A 6,412-nucleotide genomic window follows, 5' to 3' on the forward strand; every position below is an offset into this window, starting at 1 on the left:
AGTACTCACGCGTGTGGCTGGAGAAACACATTAACATGTACAAGTACTCACACGTGTGGCTGGAGAAACACATTAACATGTACAAGTACTCACGCAAGGTGGGAGGGTGAGATGGGGTGAGGATTGAAGAAGTGCCTACTGGAACAACATAGCAAAACCCTGTCTCTGCAAAAAATACAAAACGCTAGCTGGGTGTGGTGGCACATGCCTGTGGTCCCAGCTACTTGGAGACTGAGATGAGAGGATCACTCGAGCCCAGGAGGTCAGGGCTGTAATGAGCTTTGACCACACTATGGCACTCCAGCTTGGGGGACAGAGTGAGACCCTGTCTCAAAGAAGAAAAAAAACCACCTATTGGGTACAATGTTTACCATTTAGGTGATGGGCACACTAAAAGCCCAGACTTCACCACTATGCAATATATGCATGTAAGAAACATACACTTGTACCCCCAAATACATCCAAACAAATTAATTTTAAACTAAACAAAAAATTTTTTGCACATCCTCAGGTCTCCCTTGGCTCTCACTTTTTGCTGCCTTTTTTTGGGTTTCTTCCCTAGTCAGAGATGTGCCGGGAGTTTATTGTCTCAGCCCTCTCATGGCTTGCTTACTTCCAAGTTCTCCTCATCACAATTCTGGCTGAGCTCCTGTCTACCATGAACAGAAGCTGTAACCTCAAGCCAGTAAAGCTGCAGGTCTTTATTTTCTCCCTAGAACTGATTCCATGAACTTTAGCCCATAAAACTGCAGATTTTCATCTCCCCCATCCCAGACCAAGTTACCACCTTCTGCTGGTATAGCTACTGGTTTCCTTTTTATCTATTTATTTATTCATTTATTTATTTAATTTATTTTTGAGGTGGAGTCTTGCTCTGTCACCCATGCTGGATTGCAGTAGTGGGATCTCAGCTGACTGCAATCTCTACCTCCCGGGTTCAAGCGATTCCCGTGCCTCAGCCTCCTGAGTAGATAGGACTACAAGTGCCCATCACCATGCCAAAATAATTTTTGTTTTTGTTTTCTTTTTTTTTTTGAGAGGGAGTCTGGCTCTGTCGCCCAGGCTGGAGTGCAGTGGCCAGATCTCAGCTCACTGCAAGCTCCGCCTCCCGGGTTTACGCCATTCTCCTGCCTCAGCCTCCCAAGTAGCTGGGACTACAGGTGCCACCAGCTCGCCCAGCTAGCTTTTTGTATTTTTTAGTAGAGACGGGGTTTCACCGTGTTAGCCAGGGTGGTCTCGAACTCCTGACCTCGTGATCCACCCATCTCGGCCTCCCAAAGTGCTGGGATTACAGGCTTGAGCCACCGTGCCCGGCAATTTTTGTATTTTTAGTAGAGATGGGGTTTCACCATGTTGTCCAGGCTGGTCTTGAACTCCTGACCTCAAGTGATCTGCCCCCTCAGTGTTGTGATTACAGGCATGAGCCACCGCACCCCACCTAGCTAGTGGTTTTCAATGACAGCCCTCACACCAAGCCCACCATTCCCATTAGGTAACCTAACGCCAGGGGCTGGGGAACTTCAGGCAAGATGTCCACAGACTCATGGCCATTTTGATGCAGGAGCAGCTTTTTAAGATTAAACACTTATCAGTTCGTTGTCTGCTTTTGGTCATTTTCTAGTACCCAGAAATTGTTGTTTTGACAATTTTGTCTAGTTTTATACTAGTTTTCTTCAAAAAGAAATTGACCAGCTTCTTAGACCCTTCTGAGGTGAATCTTGGACTGGATTGGTCTCACATTTCTTCCACTTAAATACTTTATTGCCCACAGCTTTTGGTTTTGATCAGAGATGTACTGATATTAGGAGGCTGGTGAAAGCACATGGAAGGAGAGCTGAATTTTGCATAAGTCACCTCAAATGTACAAAAATAAATGGGAGAACCAGTGATGCTGAACGCTGAACTGGGTGTTTCAGAGCTGGGGTCTAGTCTAGTCCAGCCTTGAGAAAATCTCTTTGAGGTTTTCTAACAAAAGTATCTAGCAAAAGACTCCCCAAGCCTCCCCGAACAAGTGTCACTGTGCCCATCTTCTCCCCGGGGTCCTTTCCCCACCTCTCTTCCGCCTTTATCATGGGCCTGCGACTGTGAGGGTGAAAATGGCTGAAATTAACTTTCACTTCTGCTCAGACATCTGGAACCCACGAGCAAAGTCATTTCCTTGTTTTCTTTCTGAGTGGCTGCTGGAATTGTGTGTGTGTGTGTGTGTGTGTGTGTGTGTGTCTGGTATTGTTGTTGTTATTTTCCAACCTCTGTCTGTTGGGGTGGACAGAATGGTGATGTTTTATCACAGATCACATAAGGGCCAGCACACCTCCCTGCAAACTCTCACATCCCCTCCCACTCTAACCTTGGAACAGACAGAAAATGCATTCTCTTTGTAGGAAGCTGGGTTTCCTGCTCTCCGCGACATTCTCTATATCCTCAAGTCCAAGTACATAAAAGTTGTCCAAAAGTCATCTATTTAGGCCCTACTGACAAAATGTTGGAGGTGGTTCAGGCAGCATCACAACATCCTGGTTCAGTAAAGACTCAGCCCAGGGATCTATCTCTGAGAGTCTGTAGGAGTCTTAGTCACGAATCACGTTCAGAGCCATCTCCTTGGCAGCTTCCCCCAGTTACCCCCTGATAGAATTATTGCCCCCACCTCTGGTCTAGCGCTGTGCCCCACTGAGGCCTCTTACTGTGCCCCACTGCAGTGATGTCCTTATCAGGCCCCTTCCCCAAGCTCCTTAGGCTGAGACCCTCAGAGGAGGATGGAGCGTAGCTGCATTGGTATCCCCAGCCTCCAGCAGGTGCTTACCACAGAGCAGGTGTTCAGAAAAACAGTACTGCATTAACTGAATTGAAATAGGAAGACTAAGTCATCTCATCTCAAATCAGTCACTTTTTAAATCAGAAGCTCACAGAGTTTGGAACTTGTGTTTCATGTTTGGGTCTGCGTAGTAGGTATCAGGAGACGAATGTAAGAGTCAATTAACAGGAGCTGCCATGGACTGAGCAGGCCCAGGGCTCTGGACATTGTTCTGAGCCCTTTGCTACCATGTAGAGAAGAGCAACTTTGGGACTTAAAGCAATTAGCCACATTCACATCAGCTTCCAGGTATTTGGAGTTTATTATGTACTAAATACGGTAATAGATACTTTTTATGTGTGAATCCATTTATTCTCACAAAAACCCCTTGGGGAAGTGAAACAGATTATTTCCATAGTGTCTTAAAACCCCAGAGCTCTGCATTGCTGCCTCTGTTGACATGAACACCTGTCAAACCTGCAACTCACAGCTCAGTATTGTCTTAGTCCCATCCAAGGAAATGAACTCCATGAGGAAACTGAGATTCTGGACCGTGGGGTAGAAGCTGCCTTGTCTGCCTCCCACACCCATTCTCAAGGATCCAAGACTATGAAGGGAGAAGAGAGAGCCCACTGAGTGACTTCCTCTTGTAAGCCAATATCAAGACACTGGTGGAAAGGAACCAGCTGACCAGTGGCTCACGGTGTCTGGATGGACCAGCGAGACTCTGAGGTCATCACAGAAACCTTCCTGGTCCCACTTGTCCCTCAACTGCTGTGCACAGGATGCCACCCACCACTCCAGACACCACTCACCACTCTTGATGCTGGGATCCTTCTCCCATTACCTCCATTATTCTTGTTCTCTACTCCTCTGAGTTTTCATAGCCAAGTAAATTTTCACCATTGAAGAGGCTCTGAGATCCAAGTCAACTACTAGCTAGGGTGCTATAAAACACATGGGAAATTAGCTTTAACCAAGCACCAATTCTGTGCCCACCATTCATACCCATTCTACCATTTAATGCTGATAGTATCCCGTGAGCTAGCTATTATTAGCATCATTTAAAGACAAAACAAAACCAGCGAGGCCAAGAGAACGGCTGCCGTGGTGCACACAGATGGCACATGGTAGAGTCTAAGCTCTCTCCATGAGATCCGCAGCATTTGTCCACAAGGCAAGGCAAATTACCTTGTAGAGTCAGCGTGGAGGTTTGCTAACTCTGCGGGACTCGGTGCAGGAAAAATACCAGCCGTGCTGTTAAACCAAAACCCCATGAGAAAACTTTCTGCTAACAGAGGGGCATTATGACCCACGTGGCCCAGGGCCAGAGAAAGGGCAGCTACTCATGGTCCTTCCTCACAAGTTTTCCTGGAGCAGAGGGACACCCCCAAGCCCAGAGAGCCCACAGGAGCTTCAGGAGGGCTCGGCTGGAGGGCGGAGCCCCTGCTGCACTTGCTCATTGGGGGCTGGGGAGGCTCTGATCGCAGACCGGGGGTGCTGCCACCTCTGTCTGCTGCCGGTAGAAAGCCACAAGCCATGAAAACTGATTGAGATGAGAAGAATTCATCTGGGACTGGCTTTTGCTTTAGGATGGTGTTGGAAGTTGCTGGTTGTCGCTAGAAGTCCGCTCCACTGTAAGGGTGCTGGGATTTGAAGAGCTATGGTGAAATACCACTGAAGCACTGCCAAGGTAAGGCCCTGTGTCTTCCGGGTTCTTTATCGTCTTCTTTAAATTGTGTAAATGGTGCTCTAAGGCCAGCAGTGGGGCAAGCAGGCAAGGACATTGCTGTGGGTGCCACAGACGGAGGAAGAGGCATGAATGGGATCGCTGCCTAAGCTATGAATAGACTGCTCCCTGGTTTGTGCGTTTCCAGTTTTGAGAATTTTAATTTATAAAAGTTCATCCATCCAGGGTAGATTCTGCTTTTTGGAAAAGGCAGTGAATGTGCCACAGAGGAAAGAAAGGACATGGGATGTGGAGAGGTGGTTGGGTGGGCACACACAGGCCACTGCTGCGCTCCCGGCGAGTCACTCGGCCTCTTGATAGGAGGTGATATTGACTGCACAGAGCTGACGGAGGTCAGCAGTCATGCATGGGGAGCATCTGGCTCAAAGCAAATGACTGGTTGTTGCTTTCGTTTTATTTTGTTTGTTTCTGAATGAAGTTGTTCCATGTTTCAGCCATTCGGGGATGGGGGTAACTGAATAGATGTAATGATGATCTTCTTGGTTAAGAGATCTATTTCGCCAGGAAACACCAGCTGTGAAAAGGAAAGCATAGTTGATCACATATTTTGAAAGGATTTTTCTAAATTGTAAGGCTTTGACAACATTTCCATTTATCTGGTAATGTGGGTGGATAAAGTTCACCCTCATCCACCCACATTACCAAGGAACTAAGGAATCGTGCGTTCACAGTAACAGAGAAGAATTTGCTATGATATGTGCAGATCCTCCTCCCTCGGGAGAGTGGGGCTTAATTCCCCTCACCTTGAGTGAGGCCTGGACTAGGAGTACGGAAAGGGAGAAATAGTAGCTCTGCAGCAGAGACACCTGCAGATGCCAGCTTCACCAAGGGATCAAGCTTAGCATCACCAGGAATAAGTTGGGCTGCTATTGTGAACTGCCACGACAGTGCGGTTCTCCCCGCCAACTCATAACCCCAGTCTAATCGTGAGAACCCATCATGATTAAAAAATTCAAATTGGCGAAGATTCCACATCATATTTCATCTTCAAAAATGTCAAGGTCATGAAAAACAAAGAAAGACAGGCAAAGTGTCACAGATCCGAGGAGACATGACGGTCAGGACACCCAAACCCAGAATTCACATCCTGTATTGGATCCCAGAACAACACCGCAAAGGTCATTAGTGGAAAAATAGGTGAAATCTAGATAAGGTCTGGGGTCTCGCTAATATTATGGTAACAATTACTCCTTAGTTCTGGCGAAAGTACCATGGTTAGGTAAGGTGTTCACATTAGAAGAACCTGGTGAAGGGAATATGGAAATTCTCAGTACTATCCTTGTAATTTTTCTCCAAATCTAAAATTACCTCAAAATAAAGAGTTAAAAGAAAAATTAGACTCATTCTTCCTCAGAGCAGAAGTAGCCAAATCCTGAGCATTCTTGGGAAAACTGGCGTTCATGGCCTGGCGGTCGCACCCACTCTTTGAACATTCTGGAATATAGCAGGCCTTTTGCATTTTTGACCATCCATCATTCTCTCTCCCAACCCCTACCTTACTCCAGAATAGCTCTGTATTTGCCTCTCTTCATGGTATTTCTCATGGATGATTTTTTTGTTGTTGTGTTGTTCAATGGGTTTTGTGGGGGTTGTTTTTTGTTCATGTTTTTTGTTTTTCAGAGATGGGGTCTTGCTCTGTCGCCCAGGCTGGAGTGCAGTGGCAAGAGATCATAGCTCACTGCAGCACTGACCTCCTCGGCTCAAGCGATCCTCCCACCTCAGCCTCCTGAGTAGCTGGGACCACAGGTATGCTGCTGTGCCTGGCTAATTTTTTAATCTTATTTTTTGAAGAGATGGGGTCTCGCTTTGTTGCCTAGGCTGGTCTCCAACCCCTGGCTTCAAGCCATCCTCCCACCTTGGCCTCCCACAGT

The 6,412-nt window shown here is 46.9% G+C and overlaps 1 protein-coding gene across 1 annotated transcript in view; it reads left to right on the forward strand.

Moving 5' to 3' along the window:
* Positions 1 to 3,889: 3,889 nt before the first annotated feature.
* BLK (BLK proto-oncogene, Src family tyrosine kinase) overlaps positions 3,890 to 6,412 on the forward strand; it is a 71,855-nt gene continuing 69,332 nt past the window's right edge. The window contains exon 1 of the mRNA XM_011942844.1: positions 3,890 to 4,484. The gene's annotated coding sequence lies outside the window, so the exon portion shown is untranslated. The remainder of the gene's footprint in view (positions 4,485 to 6,412) is intronic.

The sequence above is a fragment of the Colobus angolensis genome, unplaced genomic scaffold, assembly GCF_000951035.1.
Source record: "Colobus angolensis palliatus isolate OR3802 unplaced genomic scaffold, Cang.pa_1.0 Scaffold210, whole genome shotgun sequence".
Classification (NCBI taxonomy): domain Eukaryota; kingdom Metazoa; phylum Chordata; class Mammalia; order Primates; family Cercopithecidae; genus Colobus; species Colobus angolensis.